Source organism: Ovis canadensis, chromosome 26 (genome assembly GCF_042477335.2).
Source record: "Ovis canadensis isolate MfBH-ARS-UI-01 breed Bighorn chromosome 26, ARS-UI_OviCan_v2, whole genome shotgun sequence".
NCBI lineage: Eukaryota > Metazoa > Chordata > Mammalia > Artiodactyla > Bovidae > Ovis > Ovis canadensis.
The window spans coordinates 58,850,485-58,873,352 of NC_091270.1; positions in this window are offsets into that span (position 1 = coordinate 58,850,485).

The window sequence follows — 22,868 nt, forward strand, 5'->3', positions numbered from 1 at the left end:
AGAGGAGTGTGCTCGCTTAACTTATTCTGCTGGAGATCAGGATCCCGGGAATGAATGGAAATGTTTACGCTAACGCAAAACTTTGTTCAAAAGGTAAATGATAAAGGAATCAATCAGAGGTGTGAGTGTCTGTGTGTGTGTGTAGATTTCCGGGTAAAATGATATGTGATAAGATATAGGGCAGCTTCTTGATCCAAGGACGTGTTTTATATTCATGACAATAATGTTAGTTTTTTTTTTTAATCAATATTAAAAGAGGAACAGAACCTTTACACTTAAACTTCAAAACGATATGAAAGTATTAAGGCCTGTGTTAGTTTCCTCTACAAATTACCAGCAAATTGGTAGCTGAAAACAATACAAATTTGCCTAATACCTTACAGTGCTTGAAATTAGAAGTGTGCAGTGGGTCTTGCTAGGCTAATACCAAGCTTCGGGCAGAACCGCGTTCCTTTCGGAGGCTCCAGGGGAATGTCTGCTTGCCTTTCCAGCTCCTGGAGGCTGTCCGCATCCTGGGCTTGCGCCTCCTCATCTGTAAAGTCATGGTGGCTGATCCAGTCTTCTCAATGCGCGCTCCCCTGCACCGACCTTCTGCCTCCCTCTCCCACACTGAAGAGGCCCTTGTAAGCACGCGGGGCCGCCTGAGTGACCCGGCGTCATTTCACTGTATTAGGATTTGCGTGCTACGCAGCTCCAGTCACCTCTGCCTCTCTGTGACGGCGTGGTCTGTAGCCCGCCAGGCTCCTCTGCCCTGGGATCCTCCAGGCAAGAATACCGGAGTGGGTTGTCATGCCCTCCTCCAGGGCATCTTCCCACCCCAGGGAGTGAACCTGCGGCTCCTACGTCTTCCTAATAGGGAAGCCCCTCTCAGGGTTAGCACCCTCGTTTATCTGCAGTCTCAGCTCGCTCCTGCCACGGGATACACGTTTCCAGCTTCTATGTATTAAGATACGGGCGTCTTGGACTGGGGGGTAATATTCTTTCTACCACACGTCACAAAGGCAAGGAAAGCAAGATAAAAATCAGAGAAAATATGGAAAACATCTCACTGGATCATAAGTGAAAGTCGCTCAGTCATGTCCGGCTCTGTGACCCCATGGGCTATACAGTCATGGAATTCTCCAGTCAAGAATGCTAGAGTGGGTTGCCATTCTCTTCTCCAGGGGATCTTCCCAACCCAGGGATTGAACCCAGATCTCCCGCACTGTGGAAGGATTCTTTAACAGTTGAGCCACCAGGGAAGCCTCTGGATCATAAGGTATCATAAATATTTGTAAAAATAAATTTATGATTACTGATGGGGATTTTAAAGCTGGGCTCATTATAATTTGACATTATGGTAAATTAAATTTTCAGATATTTAGTTAATTTTTCTAGATAGAAATAGCTTAGTTGTCCTTTTGCTGATGATATTACCTTCTCTTTATAAAAACTGCAAGAAGGCTCTGTACGTATATATCCACACACACACACATGTATTTATACACATATGTATATGAAAATATAACTCATTTGCTGCCCTGTCACATAGAGACAACTCCAAGCACATTTTAGAATGTCCTTCAAGGTATCTAATAATACTGGAAAGCATGCCAGTTTCCGTTTGTCTAGATGAATGGGATTGTCTTTTTACCCATGCAACAGCTGCAGTTCTGCAGTTGGATTTTTAGTTGCTTTTCCAAATTCCTTTATGTGATGTCATTTAAATAATTTCTTAGTGTTGGACATTTCACACAATCCCCATTTTCTTTTTATAAAAATATTCTGCATTAAAAAAATAGTCTTATTAACATTTTTGTACGTACTTATTTCATATATTTCTCACTGATTCCTTAGGGTAAATTCTAGAAGTAGGTTAAATGGTAACAAGTATCAATTTAAATTAGCTTTTTTTCCCCTCAAGGATATAAACGAATAAAGCAGGTAACAGTTCTGGAGAACAGAGCTCTTATTAGGGTAAGAGTGAATAATTTAAAATGAACTTTTATTGGAAAATAGTAAGAATGGGTTTTGCACATGGAGCTTGAATGTTTATGATTCATATGGTTGCAGGGCACTCTAGTACAGACCGATTTTATTAATACGTTTAAAGTTTAGATCCTGAGACTAATATGTAGTGAGATCCTTGCCCAGGAAGTAAAAGCAAGCCACATATGATGGTTCCGCTTTATTTTGCATACGAAGGTGGTGGTGTGGCTACGGGTCAGCTGCATGCCTCGGGTCACTGAGGCCACCTCCCGGGACCTTGTCTGTCGCAGGGCGGGCCTGGAGACTGGTTGGCTTCCTCTGGCTCTGATGTCCCTGCAGCCTTCAGTGCCCAGCACTAAATACAGTGGCATTCTGACATTGAAATTACGGGTTTAGATCATTATTTACGAATCCTCTTTCCTTTCAAAAAGTCCTGTTGCAACTTAGAAGAAAGCTTGAACACAGTGAGGCCAAGAATCGCTATTTGATGCGGGCCAAGTTAGAAGTCAGGCGTCAGTTTTATTGGTACAAAGGGAATCTGGACAATGACATCACATGCAGAATAAAGCATATAAAATTCCCTGCCCCACTCCTGCTCTGTGGCTCCCATCCCTATCCTCTCAAGCAAAAGAGGAAAAGCAGAGAAACACTGTGGCAAAAGTCTGGGTGAAGAATACTGCCCGACTTCCTGGCATTCAGAGCACAGTGAGAAATACAGGCATAGCTGTAGCAGACTCTGCCTGGTAGCAGAACTGAAACAGGGACTGATAATTTTTTGATCATGAATTCTGAGTGGCTCTCATCACAGATACTAAATGATGTTAAATATTTAATGATGTTAAATATGATGTTAAATATTCTCATATGTATGTAAATGATGTTATATTCATCACGATGATGTTAAAATATTGTAACATGATGTTAAATATTATGTAAATGATGTTAAATAGTCTCATATGTATGTATAAGAACAATTTTATAAATGTTTTTCTTCTGTATAAAAGGCTTATTGCAGATTTTAAAATGCGAAATATAGTATCTTTCAAGAATATTGACAACCGTTGAGAAAAATATTTATCTAAAATTTTAAGACCACTTATAACCAATAAGTCCTGGAAAGTTTCCTAAACAACTGACATTAATTCAATACATTTAAAGGTAAATTCTTATGAGTAAATAGCTTTAAATATGTTAATAATCTATGACCTAGTAATTTAGCTCCTGATAACTAGTCTAGGGTTAAACCAAATACAAAGCACAGAGAATAGCTTAAGGTGTTACCATTTTTTACTGCAGCATTATTTTTAATAAGCAAATATTAGATTTGGTCAAAGCAAGGCAGAAGTCCAATAGTGGGTAATGGGTAAATACTGATATATATACCTGACACAATTCAAAGAATTTTTAAAATTTGTGGTAAAACACACATAACATAAAAATGTCCATCTTACCCATTTCTAAGTGTGCACATTGAGGGTTAGGGTACATTTGCATTTTGCTTTGCAACCTGCAGAAGTCTCCTTGTGAGAGAGCAAGTCTAGATCCGTCAACAGCTCCCCCTTCCCCCACCTCCTGGCAACCCCCTTTCCACTTTCTGAAAGTGAAAGTGAAAGTCGCTCAGTCATGTAGGATTCTTTGTGACCCCATGGATTATACAGTCCGTGAAATTCTCCAGGCCAGAATACTGGAGTAGGTGGCTTTCCCCTTCTCCAAGGGATCTTCCCAACCCAGGGGTCAAACCCAGGGGTCCCGCATTTCAGGTGGATTCTTTACCAGCTGAGCCACAAGGGAAGCCCCTTCTGTTTCTCAGAATTTGACTTTGTAGGAGCTTCCTCCTATGAGTAGAATTGTGCCGTATTTGTCTTTGTGGAGCTGGCTCATTTCACTCAACACAATGTAGGTAATGTACATACTCAGGGCTCGTCCACGGTGTGACACGTGTCAGAGTTCCCTTTCTTGGAAACGCTAACCCTAACTGTTGTTTGTAGCACATTTTTCTTTTTCTTTTTTACCATTCATTGATAGATTTTCAAGTTACTGTTGTGAATAGTGCTGTGAACATGTGTGTACAAATATCTCTTCTAGACCTTGCTTTCAGGGCTTTTGGGTAAAGACTCAGAAGTGGAGTTGCTGGGCTGTATGGGTAACACTTTTTAAAATGTTTGAAGAACTTTCATCCGGTTTTCATCGCAGCTGCAGCATGGTGCATTCCCACTGATGGTGCGCAGGAGCCCCCATTCCCACTTGCCCTTTTCTCTTTCGGTAGCCGCCCTCCTGACGGTGTGCGGCAGATCCAACGATGACTTTGGCTTGCTCTCCCCTAAATGAGCGATATCAAGCACCTGCTCCTGCGTTTACTGGCCATTGGTCTTCTGTTATTTAACAGAATTTTTAAATCCTTGGTTTATGGCTGTGCGGGGTCTGCTGCAGGATGCGCACGTTCCCTAGGCAGCAAGCCGGCTTCTCCCCGGTGGGAGGCGTGGTGTCTCTCGCTGCAGGAACGGGCTCTGGGCACGCGGGCGGCGGCACTGGCAGGACGCGGGCTCCAAGCTGAGGCCCACGGGCTCGGTTGCTCCACAGATGAGGAATTCTCCCGGAGCAGGGAGTGAACCCGTGTCCCCGGCACCCGCAGGCAGATTCACCCCGGACCACCGCTCTGCCATTGGTGTCCCTTGGAGAAGCGCCTGTGCCGTGCTTTGCCAGCCTTCCTAGCATGTTTTTAAGCAGGCCGTTTGCAGAAGGAAATGGCAACGCACTCCAGTACTCTTGCCTGGAGAGTCCCAAGGAGGGAGAAGCCTGGTAGGCTACGGTCCATGGGGTCGCAAAGAGTCGGACACGACTGAGCGACTTCACTTTCACTTTCACTTGCTTTTGTTATTGAGTTTTAAGTGTTCTTTACTTACCTGGTGATTTTCAGATACATGATTCGCAAATATTTTTTTCCATTCTGCAGGCTGCCTTCTCACTCTGCTGATTGTGTCTTTTCATGTACGGGAGTTTTCAACTTCGATATAGTCTAATCTATTTTTATTTTTGTTACTTGACCTCATTTGGTGGTTTTGGTGTTACAGGATGCAAAGTCTTTAAAATTCTGACCACATTGGGCAGAGTTTCTTCCAGATTCCATTGTGGCAGATCTAGGACCGAACTCTAATGCCAGGCCCACCAAGTTCTCTTGTTCAGATAAAACTTTGTAGTGTTGGTATCACCAAGCCTGTTTAACCTACCAATTCAGAGGAATAGTAAATCACATCATTTGACACAGCGCCGTATATGAAGTAGATAACCAATAGGGACCTTTCATATAGCACAGGGAACGATGTTCAATGTCCCGTAATAACCTATAATGAAAAGGACCTGAGAAGGAATGTGTGTGCGTGTATACTCATTACATATATCCATGTAGCTGGACCGCTTTGCTGCACACCTGAAACGGATAGAACACTGTGAATCAACTATACTTCAGAATTTTTGTTTTTTTAATGGTGAGACAAATCACATCATCTGATTCTAGAAAAACAGAATAAAAATTCCCCCACCAGCACAACAGCTTTCTTTTCTCAGTCTCTGTACTGGCCGGACCTGGTCATTTCCTCCAACTTTCTTTTTTCTCACTTTGTGGGAGGTGTGGGACAATTTAATCTCATAGGGAGGTGGGTTCATTATCTTTCATTCTCGATTCGCATTGACTCAAATCATAAGGCATTAATTTCAGAAAAAAAAAGATTTCATTGACTTTCATGGGAAGAGGGTTAATTTTATGGGCCATGCATGGTTACCCATTTCAAGTATAGTTTGGTGCAAAAGAAATTCAAACACTGAAGGATATCTACAAAAATAAAAGTGAATGACGAAATAAGTGTTTTCACTCTGCACACATGCTGTAGATAAGCTTTCTGTCCCAATATGGAATGTGTTCTTAGGTAGTCATCTCTCAGTCGTGGTAAATTATGTGAGCATCGATTGGTATTGCAATTCTAAGCTTAAAAACTATAAATGTAGGGTCACAGATGAAGCTGCCTTAAAGCAGATACTCTCTATATAATGTAATGTAAATATCGGCTTAAGAACTTTGCACACATAAAATACTTATAGATTTTTGAGAGAAAAAGCGACCGAAGACAGCATCTTAAAGAAAACACACACGTATTCATTGAGAATGGAAATGCTGTCGAGCAGCACATGTGAAAGGTAGAGTTTGGAAGGAACACCTTCAGGCCCTGAATTCCATGCAGGTAGGTTGAGGGCATGCTATGGGGAAAACCAGGGACAGGAGGAAGGGCGGAAGTTCTACTCGATCTTTTAAAATTTGAACGTAAATAATTCATGTTTCACTTCCCATCGAAAGGAGGGAAATGTATTGTTTTTATTCCCGTGATTTCCCACAGGTGGTAAACAGCAAGCGGCTGGAATGACAGAAAGGACAGGAACCACGGGGGTCCTCTCCTGCCTTCTCGTTTCCCTTCTGGGAATGGAGAGGCTGAGCCACGGAGAGACGGCCCCGGGCCCCACGGCTGTGATGCGTCTCCGTCTCTGAGTTTGCCGGCTGGTGGGGGGACCTCAGCCTGGGCGCCAGGACCCGCTCTTCCCCTTCTCAGCCTGTTCCCAGGAGGCTAGAGGCGGGGACGGCCCTCTCTGTGACCCAAATGCTGTCTTCCCCCTGCCTCTGTAGGAGTGAGCTGTTTTCATTCGCTCTGACGTCCTTTGTTTCAGTGTGAAATGAATGGTACTTTGAAAGCTCTTTTATATTTTGGTTTTACATTCTACTCCTGCTAGTACATTCACATTGTAATCGTTCAAAGCAGCTAAGACTCTCCATTCTATCACGAAAATAGAGGCTGAGGGGCAGTTTAAATCTGTTCTCTTTCTTTCTTTCTTTTATGAGTGACCTATCGTATTACAAGTCCATTGTCAGGAGTGTTTATGTAGCTGAGGTCGCCTTTCTGAGCTCACCAACCCAGACACGGCTGATTGGAACGTCAGCGCACCTGAGTTCAGCACTGGGCAATCGGCAGGCTCGTCGGAGGTGCTGCTGCTGCTGCTGCTAAGTCGCTTCAGTCGTGTCCGACTCTGTGCAACCCCATAAATGGCAGCCCACCAGGCTCCCCTGTCCCTGGGATTCTCCAGGCAAGAACACTGGAGTGGGTCATCAGAGGCGCAGGAGTGCTTTTTCTAGGCTCAGATCACGTTGTGCCTCTGTGTGTGACCCTCAGCACGCGTAGTTTAAGTACTGTTGGGACCAAAAGGCCACACAAACATTACCTGAACCCTCCCTGCCAGCAGATTGGAGGCAAAACAGTGTGTCTAAAGGCTTCAGAGTCAACTTTGATGCTTTTAGTGACTTGGGAGATTGGTAGGTTTAGGAGTGCCGACAAATCTTGGAGTCTAGCTCAACATCTCAATGAATGAACAAATGCACAGCTGTACCGCTGTTTACATTTCAATGTAGGGAAAATACTGGTCAAAACCAGCAGGGCCTGGTGCTCAGAGAAGGTCGAAGGGGGAACGGGTAACTTGCAAGTCACAGGTGAAAGCAGGAGCAGAATGTGATTTCCTTTCTCACCTTTTCTGAGCTGGTAGTTGAAGGTCATGGGTTGAGGTTGCTGGCCTGTGCACAGACTTGCTTCCTCTGCTCCCGTGCAGGAAGGCTCACTTAGTCGTCACCTTCACAACCAAGATCGCCGGTGCGGCTGCCACCAGCCATTGGTGGTTTATCTGAGAACCTGCTGAACAGGGTGCACATTAGCAGTGCGAGTTGGTAGTTTTCTGTTGTGAAAGCTCCTAGATATCCTGCCTCCTCCCTTCATTGGAGCTGACCCTTAGGAAGATCTGAGAGGCCGCTTTTTTGGACTTAAGTCCTCAGCAGATCTGTCGGATAAAGCAGTTCTCAGCTTTCAGGGTTTCCGTGGTGGCTCGGTTGGTAGAGGATCCACCTGCAATGCCGGAGACCTGGGTCTGATCGCAGGGTTGGGAAGGGCCCCTGGAGGAGGGCATGGCAACCCTGCCACTCCAGGATTCATGCCTGGAGAATCCCATGGGCAGAGGAGCCTGGCGGGCTACAGTCCATGGGGTTGCAAAGAGTCAGGCATGACTTAGCAACTAAACCACCACCACTTCAACTTTTAGGTTGCATATATATATATGTATATATATACATATTTCCAGCCAACAGTACTAAGCGAGGAAGATATTTCCCTCTACTCTTCTTGGCTATTCTGGCTGCTCTAAGAATTAAACTGACATGAGATAGATAACAGGAGAAAATCAGACAAAATTTATAACATGCATACACAAGAGGAAGATGCAGGGAAACTGAGTAACTTGCTGAAATGGCTGAAACTCTCCCTTTAAGTAGCATCTTTGGCTAAAGACAAAGGAGGATGTTGAAGGTAGTGGTTTGGGACTTCAAAGGTCCAGGAAGTCAATTCACAGGAGGATGAAAGAGCAAATGAGAGGTAGACACGTGTTTGGTGGCCCAGCAGAGACAGGAGGACCCAGAGCTTCGCACCAGCCTGTGTGCACTGCAGATTATCACCGACGACAGCTGTGCTCCTGTGGGAGATGTTTGATTTAAACTCTTCGGCCAGCTAAGGGGGAAATCAGAGGTTCTTCTTGAGTCCCTTGGATCTTGATCATTTGCAGCTGGAAGTCATCTGCGTTATAATTTTGAGGTGGCAAATTTTCTTCCCCCACAGAATTCCTGCTTGGACACGACTGAGGGGGTTAAGCAGGAGGAATTCCTGCTTGGACACCACTGAGGGTTAAGCAGGAGGAGTGAGACAGGACTTGTGCTTCAGAACATCGGAGAATGTCTGGGAGGCTTCCCCGGCAGTCCTCCTTCCAGTGCAGAGGGTGTGGGTGCAACCCCTGCGTGCGGAGCCAAGGTCCCACAGGCCTCACGGCCAAAAAGCCAAACCATGGAACAGAAGCAATATTGTGACAAATTCAGTAAAGACTTTAAAAAAAAAAACAAAACTGGTCCATAGCAAAAAAAAATCTTTTAAAAAATTAAAAGAAAGAGAAAGAACAGACGGATTGAAAAGACGAGAATGATTGGTTCGTGAGAGCAGGGTTTTATATGTCTTCTTCATCACTGTGTCTCCACCTCTAGAAGGTGCCCAGTGGATCTGTCTTGAATATGCAAGCATTTGTGTGTGTTTGTCTGTGCTTCTTTTGAAATTTTGTTGAGCAGCCTTTTTGCCCATAGAGTCCCTCCATCTCCTATAAATTTACTCCTTGGAAGACAGCTTTATTTATTGGAAGTTTAACCATTCCTCACAAGGAAGTTTTTAAATTTTTGGTTGTTATTTCTTCTGTATATTTTATACCTACAAGTCAGACCTCTCTGAAGGGGCCTGTGCTTCATGTCCTTTTGGATCTGTTGTACGTGACTTTTTATACCTGCCCTTTTTTTGTAAAGCCAAGCTGTGCACCGAGTGACTTTTCCCTTACAAGAGCTGGGTTTTCTTTTTTTGTTAATTTAATAGCTTAGCCAATAAAACACCCTTATCTGTTCCTTACACATTCACCTCTATTTTATTTGCTCATTTCCTCCTTTACTGTTTTACTTGGTTTTGTAACGGGGGTGTGTAAATCGTGCTTCTTTGCCTCATCTCACCTCTGTAGGTATATTTTAGGTTTCCAGAGAGGGCTGTATCTTCCTTTATTTGTATAACAGAGGTGCATACTGTTAGCATAGCTCCTTGCCTGTCTGCCTGGGGCCATGACTGTACCTCTAGTGGTGAAACTTAAACATTTGTAGAAATAACAGGTCTAAGCTCTCCTAAACACACAGCCTTATCCCTGTCCCTGGAAGCCTTCTGAAGCTCCTCCACGGACCTCATTCTTCTCACTCCAGCTCATCCTCCAGTTGAAGTCTCAATTTCCGCAAATGCTGGTTTGTGGATGTCATTTCCTCACTTAAACACCTTTTCTGTATTCTTCATCTGCAGAATAGCTTCTCGGCACAGCAACGCATGATCAGAGGCCCCTCAGCTTAGGACACCACCCGTTACAGCGGCTCCTCCCTCTCCTCACCGCCGGCAGCCTGGCCCTCCCTCCACTGGGGCCGCGGCGCCCAACATGGGAAGCAGCCCCTGCCTCTGTTCGCGTCTGTCTCTGCTTTTCATCACATCAAAATCCTACTTTGGCTTTATTTTTTAATTTTTAAAAATCTATTGTATTGAAGTGTAGTTGATTTACAATGGTGTGTTAATTTCTGCTGTACAGTCAAGTGATTCAATCGTATATGTATATATATATATGATTGAATATATATATAGATTGAATATATATATTGATTGAATATACGTATAAATTGAATATACATATAGATTGAATATACATATTGATTGAATCTATATATATATAGATTGAATATATTTATTGATGAATACATATATATAATTCTTTTTTATGCTCTTTTCCGCGATGGTTTGCTGCAGGGTAGTGAGCATAGCTCCCTGTGCTCCGCAGCAGGGCCTTGCTTCTCCACCCTGTATGTAATAGTTTGCATCTGCTGCCCCAAATCCCGATGCACTCCCCCACCCTCCTTCCCCCTTGGCAGTCACAAGCCTGTCCTCTGTGTCGCGAGTTTGTTTCCGTTTCATAGATAAGTTAATTTCTGTCGTAGTTCAGATTCCACATACAGGGGATATCACACAGTGTTTCTCTGTCTGACTTATTCTCTCAGCGTGACCTCCTCTAGGTCCACCCCTGCTGGAGCAGATGGCATTATTCCTGCTTTTTCGTGGCTGAGCAGTGTTCCGTTGTGTATCTGTACCACAGCTTCATTATTCATTCATTTGTGGGTGAACATTTAAGTTGCTTCCAAGTCTTGGCTTTTGTGAATGGTGCTGCTATGAACATAAGGCTGAATGTATCTTTTTTAATTATAGTTTTGGTCTGGGTATGTGCCCAGGAGCGGGATTGCTGGATCATATATTCTTTCTGCTTTTAGTTTCTGAGGAACTTACAGACTGTATTCCATAGTGGCTGCACCAATTTACATTGTACCCCACCAACAATGTATGAGAGCTGCCTTTTCTCCACACTCCCTCCAGCATTTGTTATTTGTAAATTTTTTAGTGATGGCCTTTCTGACTGGTGTGAAGTGATACCTCATTGTAATTTTGATTTGGAGTTCTCTAATAATTTTCAATTTTGAGCATCTTTTCATGTGCTTCTTGGCCATCTGTATGTCTTCTTTGGAGAAATATCTGTTTAGATCTCCCCAATTTTTGATTGGGTTGTTTTGTTGTCATTGAGTTGTATGAGCTGTTTGTACATTTTGGAAATTAAGCTCTTGTGGATTGCATGGTTTCAAGTATTTTCTCCTTTTCTGTTGGTTGCCTTTTCCTTTTCTGTGTGATTTTCCTTAGCTGTACACAAGCTTGCAAGTTTGATTAGGTCCTGTTTTGTTTATTTTTGTTTTTTGTATCTATTGCCTTATGACACTGACCTAAGAAAACATAGGTACAAAAATCTGACTACTTTGAATGTCTCTTCAATGCCTTTCCCAAACTTCTTGGACCAAACTGATGCTCATGGAACTTTACTTACGTTTCTGTTTCCTTGACCCTCTCTGTCACACTTAAATTGACCGCATATCCACTCTCCTTCCTGGTCTATGAGCTCCCTGAAGGCTGAGGGAGAACTTGACCATCATTTTTATCACCAGCACCCTGCACAGTCCTTACACAACTGGGAGCTCAGCAAATTCTCAGTAAACAAGCGAGTGGCTGACCAAATGGGTAACTATATGTGTAAGCCTGGGTTGAACCGCTGGGCCAGCATCGTTCTCCCTGTCGCCAAAACACTGATGTCACATCAGGAATTCTGAGATGCTGCTGTTGGTGAGGCAAGCCGAAGCAGACTGGGTCACCTTGAAACTCCAGCCAGAACCGTTGGGGAAAGTTTCAGTCTTAATGTAAGGTATCCCTGTTTTTATTCTTCTTTCTGAAATGATACCCTGTTAATAGTTCATACTTTTCCCACAAAGATATTTAAGTCAAGGTTTTTACTGAAGAACAGCATGCATACACGAGTGGACAGCGTGATGAATTTTCACAGGGATGAGACAGCCGGGAATGGGACTTAAGGCTGTGACAGACATCACCGATGCCCGGAAGTCTGCCCCTTTAGTCCATCTATTTTCACCTGCATGCCGGGAAGACAGAGCCTCACACACTGACAGCTCCTCTTGCACATGGAAACATGTCCATGAGGGGTTAGTGCCCTTAGGGCAAGCCTCAAAGCCTCTTGGGCAGGGGAGTCTGGTCCTAAATGGCTAAGCTTCCTGTCTTCCAGTGGGACAATCTTCGCACTGGAAGACGGGAAGCTTGTGTGTCCATGTGAGTCCTCAAACAGTGACTAGGTATTTCCTGTATTTAAAACATAGCTCAAGAAATTTCCCACATAAAGTTTTGCTAAAAGGATAGTGTTGTTCTGTGCACATACACACGTAAATTTTATTCTACATAAGCATCACATAAAAACGTTGTATTGAGAGGTTAATATGTTATAGGAATTTGGATGTTAAACAAAAAGAGATAGGAGCGTGAAAAGATACTCGCTCAGGACACAGTCTGCTGGCATGTCTGTGCACCACAGGGGCCAAGGTTATTATCCCGCTTTGGAGACAGAGTCAAGGCTGCGTAAATCAGCAGTCTAATTGTTACTGAACCAAACTTGGGTCTGCTTGCCCGTGTGCAGCAAAGCTACTCTACTGGCACTTGAGTTGTGGTGAAAGTGAAGCGTTTACTGAAGGAAAAGAAGCAAGGAACCCAGGGCAGCTACTGCTCGAAGCCTGACCTCCCCAAACGGGCTTCAGCAAAGCGTTTTCAAGGTCAGATGACGGGGGAGCTGATCAGACAGTGTGCAGTTCTCTGACTGGTTGATGGTGAGGTAACTAAATGGCGTCACAGGAGTTAACATTATCAACCTTTAGGCTCGAGGAGGCCCGGGGGCTATGTGCTTCTCATCAAGTAGCTAGCATCTTTGGTTTCGTCGGGGTTTGTGCATCTGTGTAACAACTCGGGGTGCACATCAGATGCTATTATCTAGGTACTTCAGAGAGCAGTTAGAGCAGAGGGCAAGGAGGAAGGGTCTGTTCCAGGAAGACCCCTTAGGGTCCTGCTTGGTCATACAATAACTCAACTGATTGAATTCATTTACTAAAACGAAGAGAGTTTTAGATAGGATTAAAACGAAAGCTAAGCCATATACACTCGATAAGAATGACACCTAACATCTAAGGCTAGAGAAATTTTGAAAATAAAAGACTGAAATATTAAGTACTTAGGAATGAAAAATATAAAACAGATAAAGAAGAGCATCACTTGGTGTTAGAGAAAACAGCATACGAAGAATCTATAACTCTCAAGACTTTTACACTTTTAACAACCTCAGCAAGATTCACGAACCATAAAATAAAAATTATTACATTTTGGGAGAATTCAACACAGCCCTTTCAAAACATACAGATAAAGACTACAAAAAGAGACAACGGTGTTTGTAAGAATGTAACATAATGAACCACAGAATTTATAAAGTTAAATTAATGTGCATAAAATATATCTTCCAACAAACAGAGACTATACATTCTTTCCTGGACTTAGTAAACTTGCATAAGCTTATTTATGGTAAGGTCACAAGAGGACTCTCAACAAATTCCAGAGAACTAGTGTTATGCAAATAATATTCTCTTACTGAAATTAACATGGTAAATACCCATAGATGTAAACAACAGGAACAGAAACTCTTTGAGGTCTTCAGTAGTTTATAAACGTGGAAAATGTCCACGAGGTCAAAATGCTGGAGAACCACTGACTTGGTCAAGCTTCCTGTCCCTTCCTTCTCCCTCTCCTTGTCCGCCATCCCCAAGTAAAAAGAAAATTAATCAAGGTTCAGTCAGTTTCCCTGGTGGCTCAAATGGTAAAGAATCTGCCTATAGTGCAAGAGATCTGGGTTCAATCCCTGGGTCAGGAAGCGCCCCTGGAGAAATGGAAACCCACTTCAGTGTTCTTGCCTGGAAATTTCCATGGACAGAGGAGCCCGGGGGGTCATAGTCCAAGGGATCACAGACAGTCAGACACAACTGAGCTAAGTTTATTTCCTTTCAGTCAATTACTTTTTTTTTTTAATGATGTAAAACTATGTTAACATCAAAAACTGACAAAGACTGTAAAGGAAAGAAACATTTCAAGACGTCTCATTTATGAATGTCGTTGCAAACTGTTTAAATGAAACATAGCAAAGTCTGTGCCGGCGTGTGTGTGAGTCACCCAGTCGTGTCTGCCTCTTTGTGACCGCACGGACTGTGCCTGGCCAGGCTCCTCTGTCTAGCATTATACAAAAGAAGCATGTTGTTACCAAAATGAAACGGCAGAGTTTGCAGCAGAGAAAGGTTCGTTCCAGGGCCCAACCAGAACAGGTGGCTCATGCCCCTAGCCGCAAGCTCCCCAGTGGTCTGGGAGGAGGAGATTTTATGGGTAAAATCTGGGATGAGGGCCACAGGGTGTGTGGCTGTCTTCCGATTGGCTGAGATCAGGGTGATGAAATAACCAGGAATCCTGCGCTCAGCAGGAAGTTGCCGGCCTCCTCCGGGTGGGGCTTAGTCCCGGCTGAAGAACGCAGAGGTCCCGTTTCGTTTCGTGCATTCCTAGAGGAGAAACCAGGACCCCGTTATCACTGCTCCTGACCGCGCCTTCTCTGCTTCTCACTCGCTCTCTTCCCAGATTGGTGACTGTTTGAATCAGCCCTTTGGGACTCAGGGACGGTCAGGGAGGAGGGATGAGGTCTGTTTCCTGCAAACAAAACGCAAGGGACCCAGAAAGGGTTAGTGCCCGGGAGAGACCCACAGGGTGCTGTTCAGCTTCAGGTTTCGGTGTTACCAGGTAGAGTTTATCCCCCAGTTATACAGATGATCCACATTAAATAGTAATGTAATCTATTCATCGATATACACGTGTGTTCTCAGTCACTCAGTCGTGTCCAGCTCTTTGTGGCCTCACGGACTGTAGCCCACCCGGCTCCTCTATCCATGGAATTTTCCAGGCAAGCATACTGGAGTGGGTTGCCATTTCCTACCCCAGGAGATCTTCACAGCCCAGGAATCGAGCCTGCGTCCTTTGTGTCTCCTGCATTGGCGGTGGATTCTTTATCACTATAGAGCCGCCTGGGAAGCCCTGGTCTGAAATCGGAAGCATCCGGTTAGAAGTGGAGACAACGCGGCGATGCCTGCTGTTACCTCCACTGCCCAGTCTGTTGGTAATCACAGCTGATAAATAAGGGACAAGAAATAAAAAGCTTCTTTAAAATAAAGAGATATGTTATCATTGTTTACAGATTACTAAGGTCTACAGCGTAATCCAAGAAACGTGCTAGTCAAACTATTGAAGAATCAACATACAAAAGAGAGTGGTGTTCACACTCACCAAGAACAGCCACTTCCAAAGAGTGACGTGGAGAATCAGTCACAAAAGCAAAATAGCAACAAATTGCAAAACATCAAGGAACCAATCTGAGGAATATTCTTAAGGCTGTGTGAAGAAAATTTTTAAAGTTTAACCAATACAATATTGTAGAGTAAAAAAATAAATAAAAATAAACATCATTAAAATAAGAAATATATATGAGCTAAGTTGAGAGATTAGTTGTGTTTGTCACTTTGTCAAGCTAATTTCATGTCAAGCTAATGTACAATTTCATCGTAAGTCCAATGAAATTTTAACTTTTCACAAAACAAAGTCATTTAAAAATTAATATGGATTATAGAATTTCAAATGATAGTTGGGATAATTCTTATGGAGAAAAACAGAAAGAAAAGAGAAGTCCTACCTATAATAAAGCCATCTTTAAAAAGTGCTTAGTTTAGTGCTGTATCAGTTAAGTATTGAGAAGATGAACAGAACATTATTTAGAAATGCAAAGCAGATCCAAGAATGTGACAAATTGCGCAGAGCAGAGGTGGTGTTCAAATTGCTACATGAGGGTAGTCTGGTGAAACGCTGTTGGGAAATTTGTCTGGTTTCCCAGCAAAAATAAAAGTAGGTCACTATTCAGCATCATATAAAAAGACGGTTGTTATTTTTAAAACAAAAGGACTCCCCAATGTTCCAAAGACAACATAGGAAAATATTTTAGTAACTTAAATGTGGAAAGGATTTGTTAAAATATACAAACACATAGGAAAAAAACTTTAAAATTTTGATCAATGTAATATTTAAATTAGTATTATAAAATATTGTAAATAAAGTTAAAAGTGAATTTATAGACTAAAAAGAAATATCTGCAACATATCTAACAGGATGAATTCAACATTAAGGACATATAGGAGCTTCCCTAGTGGTCTGGGGGCTGACTCCACGCCCTCAATGCGGGGCCCCAGGTTCAGTCCCTGGTCAGGAAACTAGATCCTGTGTTCCACAACTAGGGGCCAGGGCAGTGAAATAGGTAAAAAAAAATTTTAAGAACATATAAAAAGTAACTTAACAGCATTTAACTTAATAGCACAAAGATGAACAATTGAAAAGTGGGCCAAGGACAGAAAAAGCTCCCAACTGACTGTTAAACGTAAGAGGACAGTTACCCTCACTAGCGCCCGAGACGTGAATTTAGAATCACAGTCACCCATTAAATGAACGCAAAGCCGTTAAAGTCCATGTTTTCCTGTAGTCATGCTCTGTATGTCACAAGTCGAGAGTTTTGTCTCCTATGCAAATCATTTTTCCATTTTGTAAATTACTGTTCTCCTAAACTCATGTTCAGTTTGGGGAGGGGTCAGGGGAGCTGCTGGAATCTTTCAGGCTCGACCAGCCACTTAATCAACAAAAGCAGATTTAGAATGGACTTTCCCTGGTGGCCCAGTGGTTGGGACCCCACGCTTTCAATGCAGGAGGCACGGGTTCGATCCCTCGTTGGGGAAATTTTGCATGCCATGGGCTGTGGTCAAAAATAATTTAGAAAAACAGGGAAATATGAAACATTTCTCAGTTCATTTTGAAAAGTAAAATGGATGTTGCTTGGTTGGTGCCTGTGGATGGCAGAATAATGGCTCAGGGACCACTGCACATCCTAATACCAGCACGTAGTGACTGTGCCGCCTTCCATGGTAGAAGGGACTTCACAGATGTTGAGGATCCCGAGATGGGAGTCCTGGATTTTCCTGGACTATCCTGAAGGGTCTTTACAAGAGGGAGGCAGGCACAGAGAGGGGGGGTGATCTGAGGGTTGGGGGCAGGGAAGACAGTATGATGCCCAGAACTGAGGACAGTCCCTAGAAGCCTGGGAAGGTTGAGGGAGATCCCCCTAGAGCCTCCAGGAGGAGCGGCTGGGCCAACACCCTGATGCTGGACTGTGGAGACCAATTTTGGACTTCTGTCTTTCAGAACTGCAAGATCACGTGTTCGTGTTGTTTCAAGCCACTAAATTTACGATAACCTGTCGCAACAGCAGCAGGAAATGAATCCGGTGATCTGGGGGGCGCATAGCATTTCTCTTCCACTCTCTTGTGGTATGATATCAGAAAATTCTCGACCCATGTGAGGGCTCCATCCAGGTCTCTCGAACAGCAAAAGATCTGCTCCCCACCGTCCATGCTATAAACGCCCAGTGCAAAAGTCCAGGTGCCACCAGAGACGCTGGGTGTCTCAGATGGAACCAACTAGACACACGCTGTGTAGTCATCTGCTGGCGATTCACAGTCTGAAGCCATTCACCCACTGGCTGCTTACAGGGCCTTTGTTCTTGTGCCTCTTGAGAACTAACCAATAAAGACGCAAACTGGTCTCCAGAGTGGCTGCCTTCTTATCATCTGCAGGCAGTGGCTCTAGATGGTAAATGCAGTGGTAAATAGAAAAGAAGAATCCCCTGTATTTCTTCAAGCTTATGATATTTCTGGTCATACTGATAAGAGACTGACATTTGGAAGGTACCCTGACATTCACAGCTTCAGTAAGCATGTTCCACCAGCCCAGCCTCTGCAGGTCTGGGGACCTGTTTGCAGGAAGAGGGACGCTGAGGCTTGGTTCCAGTCTGTCCTTGAGGAGTCGCTGATCTATGAGTGATGCAAAGTGCCAAACAGCCAGGGAATGGATGGCTGTGCTTCTCAGTGTTCTTCCTAGCACATACACTGTTCCTGTAATTTTCAGGAGCCAGGCCAGCTCGCTGTATCTGACTTATATTAATGTCTTCGTCTTTGTGTGGGTGACTGCTCGTATCTGCAGAAAGTGGTGTGTTTGTGTTCAGATAGAAGCATTCTCATGTAATCACATGTGTTGATTAAATAGGAGGGACCAGTGAGATCCCTCCAAGAAGGACAAAACCCAACGGTGGCCAACAGATGCGAAAGGTGTTGAATAGTAACTGCCGAAGATGGGGTTTTAAAAATAGAAGGAGACCAGATAGTAAAATATTGTTATTAAGCAATGGGCCCTCTGTGTTTTATCTAGGCACACTGGGATGGCTAGATTTCTCTAGAATTTTTGGAAGAATGGACTCTTGGCAGGATTTTGGAAACCTGTGGTTTGCTTCATCAGACTCTAGTCAGCTGTAAATAATGTCTCTTTAAAATAAGGTACAAGAAAATGTGGTTAAAATTCCAAGTGGAAGGTCACAGTGTGAAAGACAGGTTGGTAATTTATTTGAATCTCCTGGTTTGTTTTTAAGGGTAGGTGGTCCCTTGTTTGACTGATGTTCCTAAAGCGATCAGTGCCTGGGACTTCAAAGATAAGCTGATCCTAGGAGACGAAGGCTCTGCTCAGAAAAATAAAATGTTGTTTTGCCTAAAGTGCAGAAGTGCCCCCGACCGACTCACCAGGGAGCTGATTTCAGTATTTTGTGCAGATGACATCCTCAGCTTTTGGCAAAAAAAAGTATACTTTTTCTTAGCAGCCCATAGCTGGAACATTCCATTTTATTTGTCTTTGCCTGTATTTAATTCCTTTCCTCCTATTGCTTCTGCTAGATAGATAAGAAAATGGAGCATAGGTTAAGAGATTTGTTCAAGCTCACAAATCTGGTAACTTCTTGAGCTGCAGTTTCAGAGCACCTTTTTTTTTTTTTTGAGAAGATAAATATACCAAGGTTAGTTGCACAGCATTTCCAAGAAATGACTAAAATCTATATTTTATCAGTTGATATGCATGGATTTGTCTGTCTGATGAGAGAATTTAGTGATCAATTTTTCTTAGATATGTCTGGTGCATGTTCATAATTTTAGCTGGAAGGGATTGTAATGATCTAAGTCTCACGAGGTTCTAGTTTTTTGCAGGAGGCTTTTGATAGGCTTGGGCTTACTTTGTTATCATAGTTGTGCTTTTTTTAAGCCACAAGAAGTTAGTACACAATTTGGGTTCCTTATTACCATTGGGTTTTGCTAAGCATCAGATAATAACCAAAAGATTAAAAACTTTGCTTTAAAAATCCAAGCCTTTTATTAGGCATTTTCCAGCATATACATTTCAGCAACCATGGTATGTTCAAATTACACTGGGTATTCGGCCTGTTTTGCTTTTATTATTTTTCTCTGTGCTTATAATTACACTGAACCTTACTACATTTTGAATAATAACCTTTAAAAAGTTGCTGCAGAGGCACAAAGAGCAGCGTGGCGGGGATCTGCAGGATTCATAGCATTATTTCAGTGTCCTTTTCATACGGTTCATAACAGTCACCAGGTTTAATCACAGCTATCCATCCCCAAGGAACTGTTTGTTTTGAAACAGTTTTAGATGTGAAAGTTCTTTGACCCAAATGCAAGGCAGCCTGGAGTGGAGAAAAATGAGGATTATAGTTAGAAGTTACAGTTAGAAATCATGTTGTCATATTTTTAACATTAAGGTGCATATCTCATGAAGCCACTGGAGCACGTTCGTCACGACTTAGTTTATATCGTCGTGGGTGTGCACGCCCGTGTGTGTGTTCACGCTTTGTCGCTCGTTTCTCCCTGAACAGGTGTGACGACTGTGCCTTGCCAGCAGGAGCACGGGTGATTCATTAGTTTCTCCTCACTTTTGCGCAGGAGCTGTGTTTCACACCTGAGGTGCTTACACTCTGACCCACTCACACCCAGTGGGGGCCAGTGAAACCAGCCTTAAAATAGCAAAAAGGAAGATGGGTTGATAGCTCCTCTTGTGGGTTAGGTGGCCTCCAGCACTCCTCCTGTGTCCAGAGGCAGGGCGCGTTAAAAAGATCAGAGGTTGTATCCATACGAAACTATTCAAAATTCAGGTCTTACAACGTAGAGTGTGTGTGAGTCGCTCAGTTGTGTTCGACTCTCTGTGACCCCATGAACTGTGGCCCACCAGGCTCCTCCATCGTGGGATTCTCCAGGTGAGAGTACCGGATTGGGTTGCCGTGCCCTCCTCCAGGGGATCTTCCTGACCCAGGGATTGAGCCCGGGTCCCCCACATTAGCAGGCAGACTCTTTACCATCTGAGACAGTAGGCACGCCCTACTCTGTTGTACCTGCATTCAGCTGGGGTGGTCACTGAGCTGCTGCAAGCATCAGTTTTCTCACTGGAAAATGCGGTTAACAGTGCCTGCCTTGTGAGCGCCCCGTTCTGGTCCTGAACGTGAAATTATGGCATGCACAGTGCGTGGCACGTGAAGAGTGGGTATACGTGGAAGCTGTCCATATGATGGCATTGCCTTTGCCTCCCCGTTAAATTGCAGTCAGCCTGGACTCTGGGTGTGTGCGTGTGTGTGTGTGTGGTGTATGGGGGTTGTGTGTGTGTGTGTTTGTGGTGTGTGTGTGGTGTGTGTGTGAGGGGTATGTTTGTGGTGTGTGTGTGCCTGTGTATGTGTGATGTGTGTGTGTGTTTTGTGTGTGTGGTGTGTGTGTGTGTGTGTGATGTGTGTGTGTGTGGGGGGATGTGTGTGTGTATGTATGTGTGGGGTGTGTGTGTGTGTGGTATGTGTGGGTGTGGATGTGTGTGTGTGGCGTGTGTGTGTGGAATGTGTGTGTGTTGGGGGTGTGTGTGTCTGTGTATGCGTGTGTGTTGTGTCTGTGTGGTATGTGTGTGTGGGGGTATGTGTGTGTGTGTGGGGTATGTGTGTTTGTGCAGTGTGTTTGTGGTGTGTGTGTGTGGGGTATGTGTGTTTGTGGAGTGTGTTTGTGGTGTGTGTGTGTGGGGTGTGTGTGTGGTCTGTGTGGTGTGTGTGCATGGAGTCTGTATGTGTGGTGTGTGTGTGTGGGATGTGTGTGTGTATGTGGGATGTGTGTGTGCGTGTGTGTGGGATGTGTGTGTGTGGGATGTGTGTGTGTGGGATGTGTGTGTGTGGGATGTGTGTGTGTGGTATGTGTGTGGTGTGTGTGTGTGTGTGTGTGTGGGATGTGTGTGTGTGGGATGTGTGTGTGTGGGATGTGTGTGTGTGGTATGTGTGTGGTGTGTGTGTGTGTGTGTGTGTGGGATGTGTGTGTGTGGGTATATGTGTGTGTGTGTGTTTTGTGTGTGTGGTATGTGGGTATGTGTGTGTGTGTGTGGAGTGTGTGTGTGTGGGGTGTGTGTGGGATGTGTGTATGTGTGTGTGTGTGTGTATCGGGGGTATGTGTGTTTGTGGTGTGTGTGTGGGATGTGTGTGTGCGTGTGTGTGGGATGTGTGTGTGTGGGGGATATGTGTGTGTGTGTGTGTGGGATGTGTGTGTGTGGATGTGTGTGTGTGGGTATATGTGTGTGTGTGTGTGTGTGGGTGGGATGTGTGTGTGTGTTTTGTGTGTGTGGTATGTGTGTGTGATGTGTGTGTGTGTGGTGTGTGTGTGTGTGGGGGGGTGGGTGGGATGTGTGTGTGTGGGTATATGTGTGGGTGTGTGTGTGTGTTTTTTTTGTGTGGTATGTGTGTGTGTGTGTGTGTGGAGTGTGTGTGGGATGTGTGTATGTGTGTGGGGTGTGTGTGTGTGTCTCTGTGTGTGTGTGTATCAGGGGTATGTGTGTTTGTGGTGTGTGTGTGTCTATGTGTGTGTGTGTATGGGGGGTATGTGTGTTTGTGGTGTGTGTGTGTGTGTGTGTGTGGGGGGGGGTATGTGTGTTTGTGGAGTGTGTTTGTGGTGTGTGTGGGGGGGATGTGTGTGTGTATGTGTGGGATGTGTGTGTGTGTGTATGTGTGTGTGGGATATGTGTGTGTGTGTGTGTGATGTGTGTGTGTGGGTATATGTGTGGGTGTGTGTGTGTGTTTTGTGTATGTGGTATGTGGGGGTGTGTGTGTGTGGGGGGGTGTGTGTGGGATGTGTGTATGTGTGTGGGATGTGTGTATGTGTGTGTATCAGGGGTATGTGTGTTTGTGGTGTGTGTGTGGGATGTGTGTGTGCGTGTGTGTGGGATGTGTGTATGGGGGTGTGTGTTTGTGGTGTGTGTGTGTTTTGTGTGTGTGGTATGTGTGTGTGTGTGTGGGATGTGTGTGTGTGTGGGATGTGTGTGTGTGTGGGATGTGTGTGTGTGGGTATATGTGTGTGTGTGTTTTGTGTGTGTGGTATGTGTGTGTGTGTGTGGAGTGTGTGTGTGGGATGTGTGTATGTGTGTGGGGGTGTGTGTGTGTCTGTGTGTGTGTGTGTATCAGGGGTATGTGTGTTTGTGGTGTGTGTGTGGGATGTGTGTATGGGGGGGTGTGTTTGTGGTGTGTGTGTGTCTGTGTGTGTGTCTGTGTGTGTGTGTATGTGTGTGTGCGCCATATGTGTGCGCGCTGCATCTTCTTTGTCCGTTCATCTGCTGATGGGCATTCAGGGTGTCTCCCTGTCTTGGCTGTTGTGAATAGTGCTGCTGTGAACATAGGGGTGCGTGTACCTTTGAATTAGAGTTTTGTCCAGATATATGCTCAGAAGTGAGCTTGCTGGATCACATGGCAACTCTTATTTTCAGTTTTTTGAGGAACCTCCATACAGTTTTCCCAAATGGCTGAGCAGT